The sequence below is a fragment of the Nyctereutes procyonoides genome, unplaced genomic scaffold (assembly GCF_905146905.1).
Source record: "Nyctereutes procyonoides isolate TBG_1078 unplaced genomic scaffold, NYPRO_anot_genome, whole genome shotgun sequence".
Taxonomy (NCBI): Eukaryota; Metazoa; Chordata; class Mammalia; order Carnivora; family Canidae; genus Nyctereutes; species Nyctereutes procyonoides.
Genome location: NW_026575049.1, coordinates 63,953,368 through 63,972,616, shown reverse-complemented (window position 1 = coordinate 63,972,616; position 19,249 = coordinate 63,953,368). Strand labels below are relative to the sequence as shown.

Below are 19,249 nucleotides of genomic sequence, written 5' to 3'. Positions count from 1 at the left end.
AGATCAAATTCTAATTTTATTCTGTTGTTAAATTTCAGAATTGTTAGATTATTAGATTAAGACATTAATTTTTGGTATATTTAGTTTGAATTGTAATTCATATGATCGTACTTATGAATTTTGCCATTAGTTTCTGAAATCTGATAAATGATAACTTCATACCTATCCAGCTGAGTATATGGGTTATTGAGAAAATAAACAGAATAATTGTGAAATAAAAATACTGGTCAAAGTAATATCATTTATAATGATAATTATGTTAGTTACCATTATAATTTGCTCTGAAGCAAAGGCCAACAAACTTTATGTAAAGCACCAGATATTAGGCTTTGTGGCTCCTACAGACTCTGGCACAACACTCAACTCCACCACTGTAGTATGAAAGCAGCCATAGACAGTATATAAATAAGTTAGAGTGGCCATTTACAATAAAATTTTATTTACAAAAACAGGTGGTGGGCAGGATTTGGCCCCTGTTCTGCAGTTTACATACCTGCTCTTGAGGATCTCAACTATATGCAATAATCATGAAGAGGCCGTATTTTTTATATAATCATATGAAATATAGGTCATATATTTCTTATTAATTATACATATATACTCTTAAATATCCTTGAGGAAAATGCCTCAAACTACATAGTTTGATTAGTAGTAAATAAAGGAGCAGAGTTTCCAGGTTTGGTGGAGTTCAGAGGTAAATAAATCCTCTCCCCAAGAAACAGTTATAAAGCTGGACAAAAACTGCCATTTCCAAGCTCTGAAAATCAAATAGGGGCAAACAATTTGATAAGCATTAAACTTCTAGTAATAAAGGAGGAATCTGATATTCTGGGGCTGTTCGCATCCCCTCATGCCCCCAAGCTAGTTCAGCCTTGTAGTTCTACTAGGGTGGGACAGGCTGCGAAGAACAAACAGCAGCTAAGTTGATTTGCAGCTGAGAGTGGAAAAACCCTGCACAGCAAAAGAGCAAACTGTTGGTAAATATAACAACTTTGATAGAAAATGAAGAGGGGAAGCCACGGTTCTACTAGCCAGCTTAGGTCAAGTGACAGAATGGTAGGCTAGCCAAAAATTTAACAGGAAGATCCTGGAATAAGAGAGTGAAAGAAGGTCTAGTGAAGCTCTCTACACATTCCTGATGGAGCTGTATGACTTCTGATTTTTTGGCTCTCTTTTATTTTGCAGGACCCTAAATTTTCCCCTTTTGCTTCTTTCTTCCTTCACACCCAACTGCCAGAAGGTGTCTCTCCCTTTTTGCCCTTTATCACCCACCCAACTCCCCCCCACAGAAGATGTACATTAAAAAAAAATTATCCCTTCAAACTGCATGGTATAGTTTATGTTCTAATCCACAAGAATACCAGGAATTTAGAGATCATGCACTGGGATCTGGCATTTTTTCCATTTGATTTACAATTGTTTGCAAGTTCTCTGTCAAGTCATACTGAAGGTGGGGCTTTCAGTAGTTTCTTTTCTTCTCTTATTATGTTCTGTATCATTATAGAGAAGTACTAAGAGACAGAAAGGAAAGCAGCGACTATTATCTTCAACTACCTGGAAGTCCTACTTCTTTATTTACTTTTTTAAAAACAGTTTTACTGGGGTATAATTTACATGCACCATAAAATTTGCCCCTTGTAAGTATAGAGTTCAATGATGTTTGCTAAATTTATAAAGTTTTCAACTACCACCACAGAGTGGTTTTAGAACATTTCCATTGCCACAGAGTTCCCTTGTGCCAATTTACAGTCCATTTCTACTCCTACCTCCAGTGTGAGCCACTAACTGGTCTGCTTTCTGCCTCTAGAGGAATTTCATATAAATGAAATCATACAGTCTAGAAAGTTCATATAAATGAATTCATACAATACGTTGTCTCTTGTGTCAGGCTTCTTGCACTTAGCGTTATGGTTTCTGAGGTTCATACATGTCATAGCATGTTATTTATTCCTTTTTCATTTCTGAATAGTGTTCCATTGTATGGATATTATCAAATTTTGTTTAACTCCTCACCAGTTGCTCAACATTTTTCATTACTTCCAGATTTGGGCTATTAGGAATAATGGTGCTATAAATATTCACATATAAGTCTTCAAAGGGACAGACGTTTTCATTTCCCTTGGGTAGGTATCTAGGAGTAAAATTGCTAGATCATATTGTAAGTTTATCTTTATCTTCTTAGTTTTTAGAAACTTCCAAATTGTTTTTCCAAAGTGACTATAACATTTTACATACCCATCAGCAATATACAGGGCTCCAGTTTCTCCAGATCTTCACCTGTGGCTGGTATTGTCAGTGTTTTTTATTTTAGTCATCCTATTGGGTATAGACTAGCATCTCATGATTTTAATTTGCATTTCCCTAGTGACTAATGATGTTGAGCATTTTTATATGATTATTAGTCATTAGTGTATCTTCTTTGGTGAAATATCTATTCAAAACTTTGTCCATTTTTAAAATAAGTTCTCTTATTATTGAATTATAAAACCTCTCTTAACTGTAAGTCCTTAATCAGATATATAATTGCAAATATTTTCTCCCAGTCTGTGACTTGCCCTTTCATTTTTCTAACAGTGTCTTTTGAAGTGCAAAAGTTTCAAATGTTGGTAAAACAGTTTAGTTATGGTTTCTTTTATTGATTTTGCTTTTGTTTTGTATGTAAGAAATTTTTTTCTAACTTAAAAATCACAAAAATTTTCTCTTTTGTTTTCTTCTGGAAGTTTTATAACTTTGGCTCTTACACTCAAGTCCATTTTAAGTTGATTTTTATGTATGATGTGATATAAGGGTCTAAGTTCATTATTTTATACATGAAAATCCAATTGCCTTTATACCTTTGTCAAAAATCAGTTGATCATAGGTATAAAGATTTATTTCTGGATTTGCAATTCTGTTCCTTTAGTCTGTATATCTACCCTTACACAAACAAATGCCAGACTTAACCATACTGAGGGCTCCACTGAACCAGAATCTCCCAAAATACATTCCAATACCAAAACAATAAACAGGAAAATGATTAATAGTTCTATATAGTTACTTCAAAGAAAAATAAAATGAAACTAAGACATATCAATTGAGAAAAATTCTTCTCCCTCAAAACAACCATGAAGTAGAAGAAAACTGTATAATACTCCATGCAAAATTAAATATATTCAAATAAACATCTGGGTACATGGAAACCCACTCTGAATTAGAAGGACAAAAACTAAGAGGAAGAGGAGCAGGGAGAAAGTTCACTGCATTCAAGAAAGAAAAGTAAGAGAAATATCTTAGAAATGAAAAATTTAAAAATAAATAAATATATAAATGAAAAATTACAAGGCACCCAAATGGAAATAATCTAAAATTAAGATTTAATAAAAGGCACTGAAAATGGCAGAAAACAAGACAATGAAAAGGAGATAAAGGTAAAAAAAAGAAAAAAAAGACAAGGGAGAAAAGTAATGGAATCAGAGATAAGGCAAAGGAGAAACAGTATTTGTACGATTTGACTCACTGGAAACAATATTTAAAATTATAATCCAGGGAAAATGCTTTAGAAATAAATGTTAAAAAAAAACTTGGATTTACATATCAGAGGATTATACCAAGGGGCACCTGGGTGGTGGCTCAGTTGGTTAAGCATCTACCTTGGGCTCAGGTCATGCTCCCAGTGTCCTGGGATCAAGTCTTGCATCGGACTCCCTGCTCAGCAGAGAGTTGGCTTCTCCCTCTCCCTGCCCTCCCACTCATGCTGTCTCTCAAATAAATAAAATCTCAACAACAAAAAAATCATACCAAGTGCCTGAGAAAAATTATTATAAAAATCAGTTCTAAAACATATCTTAAAATTCTTAGATATCAATGATTAGTTTTTAAAAATCTGCAAGGCCTCCTGGTAGAAAGATCAAATAACTAACAAATGCAGAAGAATTAAACAAGCATCAGTCTTTTCAATGTATACAAGGTAAGGCAAATACAAGGTAAGGCAAAAGTAGATATGTAATTTTTAAAGACTCAATGGAAAGAAGTATAAACTAGTGATTTATAGCTATCCACGCTCTCCTTCAAGTATCAAGGGTAAAGAAAAACAGTTTTCATGAACCCTTCTGGAGGAAGATTATAGAGGAAGAGCCTCATCCAATTATGAGATAACTGGGAAAACTTCTGCAAAATAACTAATTCTGAACATTTTAATACATATAAATGTAGATAGAAGATCAAAACTAGGAGTATCTGGCTCAGTCAGTTGAGTGTCTGACTCTTGGCTTTTGGCTCAGGTTATAATCTCAGGATCCTGGGATCAAGCCTCTGATGGGCTCAACAGTGGGTATGGAGTCTACTTGAGGATTTTCTCTCCGCCTCTCCCTCTGCTCCTCCCCACACTCATGTGTGTGCACATGCTCTAACAAATGAATTAAAAAAAAAAAAAAAGACCAAAAACAGGGAGTGGAGAGATACTGTGTGTTGTAATTAAATAGAAATGATACAACTAAAAAAAAAAAATGATACAACTAAAACAATGAGAGGGGAACAAAGAGTGAAAGAGAAAAGTAGAATAAGGTCACTGACTGCTGTACAGACATAGGTGGGAGCTAAAAGATAACAGTAAACACTGATACATGAGATAATGAAAAGTTAACTAAGAAAAGAAGAGACTAAGGGCATTAGAAAAGATACCTGTACAAAGATAACCACCAAAACTAAACTATAAATCTTCCAAAAAATAGAGTAAAAGAATCACACCCACTTAAGAAATATAAGCAAATATTACAAAATTCACATAATTATAAAATATTCATAGGGACCAAGAATATCAGTCATACCAATTAATACAAATAGACTTACCTCATCTATTAATAGAAAAAGATTTTCAGGGGTGCTGGGATGGGTCAGTCATTTGAGCGAGCATCTGCCTTCAGCTCAGGTTATGATACCAGAGTCCTGGAATTGAGTCCAACATCAGCTCCATGCTCAGTGGAGAGACTGCTACTCCCTCTTCCTTGGCCCCTCTTTCCCTTGATGCTCTCTATCACTCGCTCTCTCAAATTAAATCTTAAAAAAAAAGAAAAAAAAAGAAAAATGTTTTCAGTATGCCCACAAACCAAGATCCAGCTGTACTCTGTATATAAGAGAGACACGTAGGGGCACTTGGGTGGCCCAGTTGGTTGAGCAACCAACTCTTGGTTTCGGCTCAGATCATGATCTCATGGATTATAGGACTGAGTCCCACTTCAGGTTATGTGCTCAGTGGAGAGTCTGCTTGAAGATTTTCTCCCTCTGCCCATCCCCTGACTTGTGCTAAAATAAATAAATAAATAAATCTTTAAAGAGATATATCTAAAATAAATTGATCTAGAAAAGCTAAAAATAAAGATATGGGAAAAGATACCTTAAGCAAATGAAAATAAGAAACCAACAGAAATCCTGGTTACAGAGAGAATTCAAGCCCCCAAGTATATATTGACAAAGAAATACTAACATCCGAATTTCACAACAAAGATATAACCAACATGCAAGTACCAATTAACACAGAAACCACCTCTATGAAGTTAAATCTGTAAGAGATGCAAGGTCTGAGACACAGACAACAAGGAGACTTTAACTCATTATTCCTATTACAAAATAGATTAAGTAGGCAAAAAATAAGGAGAAAGAACACCTAAACACCATAATCAGTAATATAGATATTGTGGATATTTATTAAATTCTACACTCTGATAATGGAAAAATAGAATTTTCCCCCAGAACCCTCTTGCACTGTTGGTGGGAATGCAAACTCATACAGCCACTCTGGAAAACAGTGTGGAGGTTCCTCAAGAGTTAAAAATAGAGCTACCCTATGACCCAGTAGTTGCACTATGGGGTATTTACCCCAAAGATACAGATGTAGTGAAATGCTGGGACACCTGCACCCCAAAATGTTTATAGCAGCAATGTCCACAATAGCCACACTGTGGAAGGAACCACGATGTCCTTCAACAGATGAATGGATAAAAAAGATGTGGTCTATATATACAATGGAATATTACTCAGCCATCAGAAAGGACGAATACTTATCATTTGCTTCCACGTGGATGGAACTGGAGGGTGTTATGCTGAGTGAAGTAAGTCAATCGGAGAAGGACAAGCATCATATCGTTTCACTCATACGGGGAATATAAGAAATAGTGAAAGGAATTATAAGGGAAAGGAGGGGAACTGAGTGGGAATTAGAGAGGAAGACAAACTATGAGACTCCTAACTCTGGGAAATGAACAAAAGGTTAAAGAGGAAGCTGGTAGGGGGATGGGGTGATTGGGTGACAGACACTGAAGAGGGCACTTGATGGACTGAGCACTGGGTGTTATACTATATGTTGGCAAATTGAACTTCAATAAAAACAAATTAAAGAGAATTTTCCCTCAAATATTTACCAAAAAAGTAATCTTAGGTGTCAAAAGGATATCACTAAGTTCCATAAGAAAGAACTCTTAGAAACACTCTGTAATCACAGTGCAATATAACTAGATGGGATGCCTGGGTGGCTCAGCGGTTGAGCATCCCTTTGGCCCAGGGCGTGATCCTGGAGTCCCGGAATCAAGTCCCACAATGGGCTCCATGCATGGAGCCTGCTTCTCCCTCTGCCTGTGTCTCTGCCTCTCTCTCTCTCTCTCTCTCTCTCTCTCTGCCTCTCAAGAATAAATAAATAAAATCTTAAAAAAAAAAACACAACTAGAAATGTTTAACAAGAAACAAAATGACCATCCTCTTAGAAATATTAAAGTCTTCTCTATTAAACAACTCATGGGTGAAAGAAGAAAACACAATATGAATTTTTAAAAAAATAATTATAATGAAACTGCATATCACAATCTATGGGATGAATTAAAATTAATAATTAAAAGAAAACTACTAGCACTTAACACTATTTTTTTTAAGATTTTATTTATTTATTCATGAGAAACACAAAGAGGGAGAGAGAGGCAGAGACACAGGCAGAGGGTGAAGCAGGTTCCCCCGCTCAGAGTCCAAGGCAGCACTCAATCCTAGGACCCCAGGATCACGACCTGAGCCAAAGGCTCAATCACTCAGCCACCCAGGTGCCCCTAGCACTGAACACTTTAAAAAGAGGAAATGAAAGAACAAAATAAACTAATTCCAATTCCAACTCAAAAACCTTTAAAAAATAGCAAGAAACTAAACCAAAATAAGTAAAAACAAAGGAAATAATAAAAATCAGAAATTAATGAGGCAGAGTGGAGGTTGGGAAATTCTCCTGAATGTGTAGAGAGTAAATATTTTAGGCTTGTTGACCATATGTTCTCTTCTGCAATTACTCAATTCTTGTTGCAGCACAAAAGCAGCTGTTTGTAATACCTAAAATGAATGAACATGCCTGTGATCCAGTAAAACTTTATTTATACGAACAGGTGACTAGCTGACAGGCCATAGTTAACTGATCTCTAAGGTAGAAGTTTAAAAACACACACACAAAAACAATAGACCTAATTAAATCTAGATGTTTTTGAAAAGATGAATAAAATATAGACCAACCTGATCAAGCTGACTTGGTCAAGATAAAAGGAGAGAAAGTATAAACATACAAACCAAGAAGTGGCACAGAGGGAGGAATTAACCACTGTGACAAGATTTTTGTTTTTAATCTTAAGAGACCACTTTGTAAATCTCTATACAAATACATTTAAAAGCAGGAGAAATTTCCTAGGTAAATACTAACTGCCAAAGTTACCACCATTAGATTTAGAAATCTGAAGCAGACCAATTTTCGTGAAGAAATAGACAAAATTCTTAAGGAAGTACCCAAAGAAAGAGGTCTAGGTGTTTTGACTGGAGAATTCTAATTCCAATCCTTGTTCAAAGAACAGATATTTTAAATGCTCTACAAATTGTTCCCATGTACTGAAATTAAAGAAAAACTTTCTATAGTACAGAAAGATAACCAGAAATGAGTATCATTCATGAATTATCAATGTAAAAATATTAAATATTACCAAACAAAATTCAACCCCTAGATCTATCCTGATATTACAAGGATGGTTCAATATTACCAAATCCATTAACACTATACATCTAATAGATCTATGGCTAATAAAAGTTATATGATTATTTCCATAGCTGCTGGAAAAGCCTCTGACAAAATACAACTCCCTTCCTGATAAAAATACTCAAGAAAATAGGAATTGAGGTATATATTCTTAACATAATAATATATGTATACCTTAGTTCTAATGCTGGTATCTTTTTTAATGGGGAACCACTACAGGCATTTCTGCTAAGACCAGAAACAAGACAAGAATACCCACTATGTCTGCTACTATTCTATACTGTACGAGAGGTATTAGCCATTACAATTAGATAAATCAACTAGATCAAAGGTGGCAAACTATGGCCAACTGGCCAAATCCGAGCATGCTACTATTCTTGTAAATAAAGTTTTAGTAGAACACATTTGTTTGTTTATCGTCTATTGATTGGTAGAGGCTGTATTGCCCTCAAAGCCTAAAACTTTACTATCTAGTACTTAGCAGAAAGATTGCTAATCCTTGAACTAGCGAATAAAAATTGGTAAAGAAATAGAACTGTCTTCATTTGCAATGATATGATAATATAACATAACAGAAGAGCCATAGAGAATCAATGATAAAACAAAACCAAATATTTTTAAACTATAGTAAGGTAGAAAGATGTAAAGTTAATATATAACAGCCAACAGCCTTCATATACAGAAACAATAACAAGTTAGAGGATATAATGCAGAAAGAAACGCCACAAAGATTAAATACTGAGGGATAATCTGAACAACATATATGCAAAATTCACGTGACAGAAATTATAAAACACTCTTTTACAGACATAAAAATGGCCTGGAACAAACGGGAAGATATCCCCTCTTTTTGAATAGGATGACTCAACATCATAAAGATGTCAGTTCTCCCTAAATTAATGTATTAAAAAATTAAATTTAATGTAATCCCAATAAAAAGACCAACATACTTTTTTGAGTTAGACAAGGTGATATTAAGGTTAACTTAGAAAAACAAAACAAGAAGAAACTATGAGAAGGGAGCTAGTCTTACTAGATATTAAAACATCTACCTATAAAGCCTTTTTACACTGTCACACTTGAAATTTTATTATGTGATTATTAGATTAATATCTGCTTCCTCATTAACCTGTACACTCCATGAATGCAAAAACTGTGATTCTTAGATATTATCATTTATTTAAGCCTTATCACAATGTCTGGTACATAGTTGGCACATTGCAAGGCCTACTGTACTCTTCAAGTTCTCAAGTGTGTGGAGGAGAAAGAGAAATGATATAGGTAAGAAATAAGCAAAAATACATAACTAAAGATCATTCAATTAATGGTAAGTACTAGGAAAAAATACAAAGAAATGGTGATTAGTGAAGGCACCAAATAGTCAAATAAGTTAAGGGCTGAATGACAAGGAGTCATGTATGTGAAGTATATTGACAGTGGATTCCAGGGAGAAGTATGCACATGCAAAGACCCTAGGGTAGAAAGAAGTCTGGACAGTTTGAGTAACAGAGAGTCAATAAGCTAAACTGTAAAGGGGGTTGGAAGAGGATAAATAATTAGAGCTGTAGGCCATGTTCGTGTGTATGATCTGTGTTTTAATTGCAGTGAGAAGCCCATATAGGATATTAGAATGTGTGGTGTGCAGAATAATGGCCTCCCAAAGATGTCCCCATCCGAATCCCCAGAATCTGTAAATATGTTACAATAATGTGGCAAAGGGGAATTAAGGTAGCAGATGAAATTAAGGCTACTAATCATCTGACTTTAAAATAATGAGTTTATGCTGGATTATCTGGATGGGCCTAATGTAATCCTTAAATGTGGTGGAGGGAAGCAGAAGAATCAGTGTCTGGTAATTCATGGTAACTCACAGTGAGATGGACTCAACCTACCACTACTGGCTTTGAAAACAGATGAAAGGAACCATGAGCCAAGGAATGCAGGGAAACTCAAAAACACAAGAAAGTAGATTATTCTCTAAAACTTCCAGAAAGGAATGCACCATATTTAAATCACTAAATTTGTGGCTATTTGTTATGGTAGCAAGGGAGATCTAATACATGGGGTTAGATCTGCATTCTTAATGGATCATTTTGAATGACTGGGCTGGCATGATAGGGAAAACTGCCTTGACATCAGTGGGTATTTTTTTTTTGTATTTTTTTTATCAGAGTTCGATTTGCCAACATATAGTATAACACCCAGCGCTCATCCCGTCAAGTGCCCCCCTCAGTGCCCGTCACTCAGCCACCCCAACCCCCCCCCACACACACACACCTGCCTTTCCACTATCCCTTGTTCGTTTCCCAGAGTTAGGAGTCTCTCATGTTTTTACACTTCACCATCTGAACACGAGGGCTCAGGGCTACATCTGAATATCAGAACTGCATTAGGGAAGTTTAGCTACCCAAAGATAAAGTTTTTGTCTAAAGGAGTTCAGTAATATCTTAGGCCCTAAAAGAGAGAGAAGCAGAGAGAATAGAATGGCAGCGCAGCTGACGGACTTACAGCATGGGCCCACTCACCAGGGGTTAAGGATGTATCTACTTTTGCTCACTGTTGTATCCACAGCGTTCAACTCAGTACCAGCCACAGAGTGAGCATTCAACAAATATTCCATCCATGACTGAACAGTAAAATATCAGCCTACTTTATAAAATGTCCTCTTAATTTTAAATCTTTCCCATTCATTGTTTACATTCTTCATATGGTTATATGACTGAATAAAATGTTAATTTCTGGGTAGCCTATGGCAAAATAAACAATGTGAACTAAACATACAACTGGTTTTGAATAGACTGCACTATGCTCACGTTTATAAACAAAGTTACTTAAGTGTAAACTGTATGAGGGTAGATGTTTGTCCTTTTTTTTTTTTTAATTCACTGCTGGATCCTCCAGGACATAGAAAAGTACCTGGCACATAATAAATGCTTAATATCTATTGAATAAATACAAGAATTATTTTTATAATATGAGAATACATAATATGTAAGAATATATAGCTGGTAGTAAGTGTGGTAAGTAGACACTTTAGATACCCCCAAATAATCAGGCACTTGCATATTAACAGCAATTACAACATCTTGGGTATAAATGAGTTGTTTTTAAAAATCACCATTACGTGAATTGACTGAGATTTTATATTTTATAAGACACTACCACTATTATTCAAATAGTTGGTTTTCATATTTTTGATGTGGCTAAGATAAAAATTATTCAAATGGTTAGCTTTTCATATTTTTGACATGGCAACTAAAAAAAAGTCAAACAATTCAAAGAAAAAAAGTTTAGAAAGAAAAAGGGCAGAGTAAGAGGGCTATGATAAATAAATTAAATGATCCTAGGACTAAATATTTAACTTTAGATTTGGCACTGCCTTAAACTAGTTATCATATTTCAAATAATTCCATTTCTCTGGTTGCTTCAATATTCCCATTTGTATTAGATTATCCCCTTTAAGGTCTAAGATTCTTTACTGTAGAGCAATCAAACCTTATATTTGTAACAAATGTATCTACTTTTATATTTACTGTCATAAATTAACCATAAAGTTGATTTCCTACTCTTTATTATATCTGAATTCATGCCTAAGAAACTCCAAATGAAATACTCTCTTGTTAAAAAGTTACTATGTTTTGGCTTGGTTTTATTTGATTTGTATCTAAGCAAATTTCCTTTAAGTTAAAACAAACAAACAAACCCCCGCCCCTCATCTATCCATAATCCTTATGTGTGCCTATAAACAATATAATTGATGAAAATTTTCAGTGTTTACAAAACAAAGAAAATTGTCAACAGAATGCCTGGCGGTAGACTTACCAGAAAAAAAAATTTACAGCCTATAATTCATGAAGATTGGCTCAAAACAAACTGTCCCTGCCAACAGAAAATCTGACAATTATTCTGTTGTCTAATTTGGCTCAGCTTAAGTTGACCTTGTTTATTCATCTCAGTCTTTTAATTCTTGTTAACTTGGCATAAGAAGAGAACATATGGCATATGTCTAGGAAGTCCATTTCTGCATCTTAAACTGAAATAAATGTAGAATATACTGAGCATTTCCAGTGTGCAGCTATTAAGGTAACTAAATATATATTACACAGGATTGATGAGGTTCAAATTATCCCCACTAGATAGTTTTTGGTTTTATAGGCAGCAAACATAAAACAAGTACAGACATCTTTTTCTGAGCCCCAGTATAGGACTAAAACTGGCCAACTTTAATCATTTCCAAAGAAGACCGTCAGTCTTAAGCTCTTTTAAAACATAAAAATTAAAGGATATCAGCAGTTTGACAACTTAGAGATGTTTACAGGTTTTTACTGAATCCCCAGCTATGTTTAAGAAAGGTCATCAAGATAATGTGAGGAATATCCATAACGAGAGCTGGAGAACAAAAAAGAATTTCCATTTTCTCTGTAGCCTAATCTGGTCTCCAGTGAATTTTCTTATTTTCATTATCTGACCCACTAAAGTGTACTGTGAAGGAGAAGTTTTATTTGTTGTAGCTTTAATGTGTCTCAGGAAAAGCTATGAGGAAATGAGGTGCTTTACAGATTCCTGGCTCTATTATAGAACCATAGTTCTCCAGTACTGGAACTAGAAAGGCAAATACCTTGAAAATTCAAAGCTCCAACATTTATGGGTAAGTGTTGTCATTTGGAATGTATTCTTTTTATTAACAAAGCAAAATGAAAAACATAAAAGTATAATTTCATGTACAAAGTCCTATTAGTATTACATATTTTGAAACCCTTAACCTTTATTAGTAGACTTCCCCATCCTTCTTAGATAGTATTTTTCTTCCACAAGGCTCAGAGCATTCAAAATATCCTAACATTTCAGCTATGCGAGGGGATCCATATTACCCAGGTATTCATTATCTGAAATCCTACAGTTATAAGAGTTTACGTAGAGCAACAGTCTTCATAATGCGAAATATTTATGAATGAGCTAACTACTTATATAACCTTAGTCCCCACTCAAATATCCCTTCCACAGTGAATACAAGCATCTAACTCCACCTATTATTAAGTGCTAGATCATCAGTGCTTTCACAGATTGTAAGCTATGCAAACGCCTAACATGGCAATACAGAGACATTTCTAAACAACTAAAAATCTTGCATAAAGAATATTTCATGAGCTCAATGAAAGAGACAGAGAAATATTAGATCTTGTGCAAAAACCAATGATAGATTAGGAAATGGCACTGAGACCAACTATATGAAAAAGAAATTCCATAAGGATAATGAAATTTTAAAAACTGCAAAAGAAAATGTTTACTATCAAAGTATTAATAGAAGCCACAAAAAAATGAAGTCCTTAAATATTTCTTGAAAAAGTGGCTTTCTTTATGATGATGTGTGTTGTGAAAGTCAAAAGTAAAGTTAAAGATGCCATACAAAGCTCCTATAGAATCTAATCCAAGAATTTATGCAGAGTTGAAATTATAACCTACCTTTTAAGCTTATCCATATGACTTTTCCTTTTATTTTTTAGTTTATTTTTATTAATTGTATTTTTACTATTTAAGGTGATTTTCCTTTTTAAAAATTTTTTATTTAAAGATTTGTTTATTTACTTGAGATACAGCATGCCAAAGGAGGGGCAGAGGGAGAGGGAGAAGGGAAGGAGACTCCCCACTGAGCAGAGTCACACAGGGCTTGATCTCACAACCCTGAGATCAGGACTTGAGCCAAAACCAAGAGTCCCACACTCAATCCACTGTGCCACCCAGTTGCCCCTATGGTGATTTTCAATCCCATTTTAAAGGGACTCACTTTGGAGCACTTCAGTGGCTCGGTCAGTTAAGCGTCTGTTTCTTGGTCTTGGCTCAGGTTATTGTCTTGGGATCCTGGGATGGAGCTCCTGTTGAGCTCCCTGCTCAGGGGGGAGTCTGCTGGTCTCCCTCTCCCTCTGCCCCTCCCCTAACTTGCTCTTTTGCTCACTCTCTAATATAAAATAAATCTTTAAAAATAAAGGGACTCACTTTAAGGAGCCTTTATTTATACATTTATTTTTCCCTGAAAGCAGTTATCCTTGGATGTGGACCTCGTGCAGCCATGTTAAAATATTTAAATGTATGGTTTCAAAAAATTGAAATGGATGCCACTGAGGACAAAGCAGGAATATCTCTGTGCCTTTACTGTTCTTCACTATTTCTTTGGGTCTATTTTTTTAAATCTCTCTGCCATATTTTTTGAATCCAGGATCACATATCTTCCTCTATCAACAAAGAGAAATCAAAAGTTAGGAAACTGAAACTTTCAAGGAGAGAATTAAAAAATAATAATAATAATAACCTAAAAAATAATGTCATATACACAGAAAAGAATTGTAAAAGATGCTGGTTTTGCTATTTCATGTACAACTGAAAACAGGTGGACAGAGGTCCTGAATTACATTCTGATCTGACAGGTGTCCAGGAAAAATCCTCTAAATAGGGCCTGAAACACCCTGATGCCGCCATGTAATACCTTTTCCTTATAGACCAAGCTATTGGTCTGTTACCTATGGTTTGAGACATGCCACGCTTTGCATCTCCCTTCTCAGAGAGAAACTGCATGTCTGGAATAAGGGAGAGGAACTTGTATCATCTATAAATCCCCTAAACTTAGAAATTATAGTTATTTTGCTTTTCTTATATATGTTTCAGTAAACCAATTTTGGAAAATTGTTGCTTTGTGTGCCAAAGCACAAAAAATAACAAAGCATACTGTGTGCTCTTTATTACATCACAAAATGATGTATATAATGTCTTTTAGTGATGTTAAGATTAATCACTGGAATTCTCCATTACAGGTGGTACCTGACTTAACGATGGTTCAACTTGGGATTTTTTTACTTTTTGATGGTGCAAAAATGATACACATTCAGTAGAAACCATAGTTCAAATTTTGAATTTTGATCTTTTCCTGGTCTAACAATATGTGGTACAATACTCTCTTGTGATGCTGGCAGTGGGAGCCAACCGCAGCACCCAATCTGCCACATGACTAGGAGGGGGATAATCAACCGACACACTTAACCACCAGTCTGTACCCATACAAACCTTCTGTTTTTCACTCTCAGTAGAGTATTCAGTAAATTACATGAGATATTCAACACTTTATTACAAAATAGGTTTTGTGTTAGATCATTTTGCCCAACTATCAGCTAATGTAAGTGTTCTGAGCATATTTAAAGTTGGTTAGGCCAAGCTATGATGTTTGGTAGGTTAGGTGTATTAAACACATCAACTTTGGGTATTTGCAACTTACAATGAGTTTATTATCAGGGTGTAACCCCATCAAAACTCAAAGAAGATCTGTGTGAAGTTCCCCATCACTAATGTGATGTTTTGTCTAATGTTTTGGAATTTACCAATGAAAGCTGCTTAGATTATTATTTAATAAGGGGTAGTGAAATGGTGGTTTTCTAATTCATTCATTCCTCCTGCATTTATAAGCCAGAATTCTTCTATATGGGAAAAAAAAGTTTCCTTACCAACCAGTTATTTGACTACCCTGAAAGGCAAAGTAAAGCATGATTAGTTCCCTAAATTTACCAGTTTCCAGCATCATAAATTAAGCTGTCAACCTGCAGTGGTCACGACAATTTTGAGGGGGAGGAAGAGGGAAGAGTCAAATGCATTATTAAAATGGTGCTTAATGTGTTTCAGTGCATTGTGGTTGTCAAAAGTTCAGAAATCACAGAGTAAAACTAGTGAATTGCCAAAGTAGTAATTAGTAAAAGTTTATTGTGCGCACACCAAAAAGGGAGTTTCAAACTAGAGGCCTTAAGCCAAAACATGGAATGAGGCTCAGGGGTATATTTTTATAGAACAGCTTATATAGTGAGAGAGCAGTGACTGTTTATTCTTCAGAGTGATTGGGTTATATAAAATTTTTCTTAAATGATAGGCAACTGGTGAATGGTTACCTTATATCAACTCTAGAAAATAATTGAAGTTTTACTTAAAATTTCCACAAGCATAAACAAGAAATGACCCAGATATTTAAATTAATGTTTGAGATATTTAAATAATAGAGTGTTCTATAGTCATGCAGAAGAAGACTACAAACGTGCAAAAAGTAAACAGTAAAGGGAAATTATGTGGAAAGGATTCTATATCCCACTTATAATGTTAAAAAAATAATTTTTAGTAGACTGAGAAAAGTTAAGCTTGCCTAGAACAACCATTTAAGAGACTACACAAAAATAAAGAAAAACACAATAAATTAAAATAGAATACTAAAAGAAGTTAAAATATCCCAAAAGAAGCTACAAAAGAAAAAACCGTGGGAGAAAAAAATGACAAAAAATAGATTTAAATCCAAACATTAATGTTAACACACAGAGTAATCAAAAGACCTTTTTCAGAATATATTTTAAAAAATCACAGTCTAATCAAAATAGTATGTATTGGCATAAAAGACACACAGAATGGAAAAGAATAGAAAGCCCAGAAATAAACCCTTATATGTGTGTTCAATTAATTTATAGTAAAAGGAGCCATGCAAATGATGGGGAAAGGACAAATCTTGTCAATAAATGATGGTGCAAAAACTAGACAATCACATGCAAAATGAAACAGTCTCCTATCTTATACTCCTTCCAAAAATTAACTCAAAATAGATTAAAGATTTGACTGTAAGACCTGAAACCATAAAATAGCTAGAAGAAAACAGGCAGTAAGCTCCTTGACAGTGATCTTAGTAATGATTTTTTGGATCTGACACCAAAAGCAAAGACAACAAAAACAAAAATAAACAAGTGGGACTATAGCAAATTAAAAGGCTTCTTCACAGCAAAAGAAAACCATCAACAAAATGAAAAGGCAACCTACTGAACTGGAGAAAATACTTGTAAATCATATATCTGATAAGGGGTTAATATCTAAAATAGATAAAGAATTCATACAACTCAATAGTAACAAAAAATAGGCACAGAGTCTAGAGATTTTTCCAATGACATACGAAAGGCCAACAGGTACATAAGAAGATGCTCAACATCATTTACCATCAGGGAAAAGCAAATCAAAGCCACAGTGAGATATTACCTTACACCTGTCAAAATGAGTAAAATAAAAAAGACAAGAAATAACAAGGGTTGGTGAAGATGTGAAGAGAAGGAAATCCTTATGCACTGCTGGTAGGAATGTAAACTGGTACAGCTACTATGGAAAAGAGTATGGTGGTTCCTTGAAAAATTAAGAATTACTATATAATCTAGCAATTTCATTTCTTGGTATTTATTCAGAGAAAATGAAAGCACTAACTTGTTGGCCTTGTAAAAGGAGTTCAGAAGGGTTATTCCTCTTCATTTTCCTGGAATTATCTGAGAAGGATAGGTACTAACTCTTCTTTAAATGTCTGATAGAGAAGGGAGGAAAGATGGCAGTGTAGGAGAAGGACCCTTATCTTAGAACACAACTAGGTAACTATCAAATCATTCTGAATGCTCAAGAAATCAATTTGACTGATAGAACAAACTGCACAACTAGGAGAAAAGAGGCCACATCGAGGAAGGTAGGAGGTGCAGAGATGTGGTTTGGGAGAGAAATGGATCACAATTGCTGTGGAGGGGAGGGAGCCCTGGTTGCAGAGAAAGGAGAGAGAGAGAGAGGGAGAGAGAGGAATGCACAAGGAGAACACCTCCCCAAAGCTAGGAAGACGAGAGGAGCTGATTTTCCTGAGTTTTTGCAACCAGTAGGGGTCAAAGACTGGTTCCAAAGGTTGGCAGGCTTGGCTGGGATAGAGCCCTGAGGGCGCTGCCCTACTCCTGTAGAAAAGGCAGCTGAGCAGCACCTGGGACAGCGTGATGTGATAAATGCTTATACTGCACAGAGGAAATCATTTGCTCCTCTTGGAGCCCATCTGTGAAAGGTGGCATTCACAGAGATGCCTCTCTCCGGACAAGAGTTATCAGGCACCATTTCCCTTCCTCACTGCTTGGCATAGTCACGGAACCACCTGCTGAGGGTAGCTCGCTGGGAACTGGCTGCCTAGCCTGCTTGCTCTTAGTTCCACACCCCTGTTCTCTGGCACGACTGCCCTTCTTGGTCAAATCTGCATCCATCTAGTGCAGTGAGACCCCCAGAAGACCAGCACAGGCCCCCACCACACCACATCCCTGAAGTTTGGAATTTTAAGTCATCAGGCTTGGCTGGGATAGAGCCTGAAGTGCACTATGCTGCTCCTAGCAGGCAAGCAACCCAGACACAGACAATGGAAAACTGATCTGAAAAACACCTAGGACTTATAGGGAGAGACTGTTTGCTCTTCTGGGAGTGCTTTCCTGAGACAGGCAAGCATGGAGACCTCTCTCTGGAGACGAAGGAGCTGGCTTACACCATTTCCTTCATCCACCCCCCAGCACAAACCACCTTCAGTAAATAGCACAGTGCCACCACTGGCTACCTAACCTATTACATCAAGGCCTGCCCCATCCCCCCAAACTCTGCTGGTCCTGCCTTCTTGGAGGTTTGTGATTTAGTCTCAATGCAGTGAGCCCCTTTCCCAAAAGACCAACAGAAACCCTTGCACACACCAAATATGCTGAACAGAATTCTGCAAGGCTTCAGTTCTAGTGGAAGTAGCATCTGGTCTCACTTAACAAGCAGATCAGAGCACACCTGTTAAAACTTGCCACACACTGACTAAAGGCCAAATGCTGCCCACTGCAGGCAAGAAGAGCCTCTGCAGACCACAGGCCTAAAGGATAGAGGAGCCAAAACAGCAGCAGAGAGCATGCAGCATACAGCAGAGACACTCTCTGAAGTGCCAGACCCTGGACACCATAAGACCTCTTCCTCATAAAGCCATTACTCTGAGGAACAGGAAACATAACAGGCTTTCCTAACACAAAGAAGAAGAGACTTAAACAAACTGCCAAGATGGAGGAATTCATCCCAAATGAAACAAGAAAAAGGCACAGAGATCTAAACAAACCAGATATAAGTAATATGCCTGATAAAGAATTTAAAGCAACGGGGATGCCTGGGTGGCTCCATGGTTAAGTGTCTGCCTTTGGCTCAGGGTGAGATCTTGGTCCTGGGATCAAGTCTCACATTGGGCTCCCTGAAAAGAGCCTGCTTCTCCCTCTGCCGGAATTTCTGCCTCTCTCTGTGTATCTCTCATGAATAAATAAATAAAATCTTTAAAAGAAAAAGAATTTAAAGCAACAATTATAAGGATACTCACTGAGCTTGAGAAAAATACAGAAGACTTCAAGGAGA

At 36.0% G+C, this 19,249-nt stretch overlaps 1 protein-coding gene across 1 annotated transcript in view; it reads left to right on the top strand.

Moving 5' to 3' along the window:
• Positions 1-19,249, top strand: part of WDPCP (WD repeat containing planar cell polarity effector) — a 346,888-nt gene that overhangs the window by 273,876 nt on the left and 53,763 nt on the right. The window lies entirely within an intron of this gene.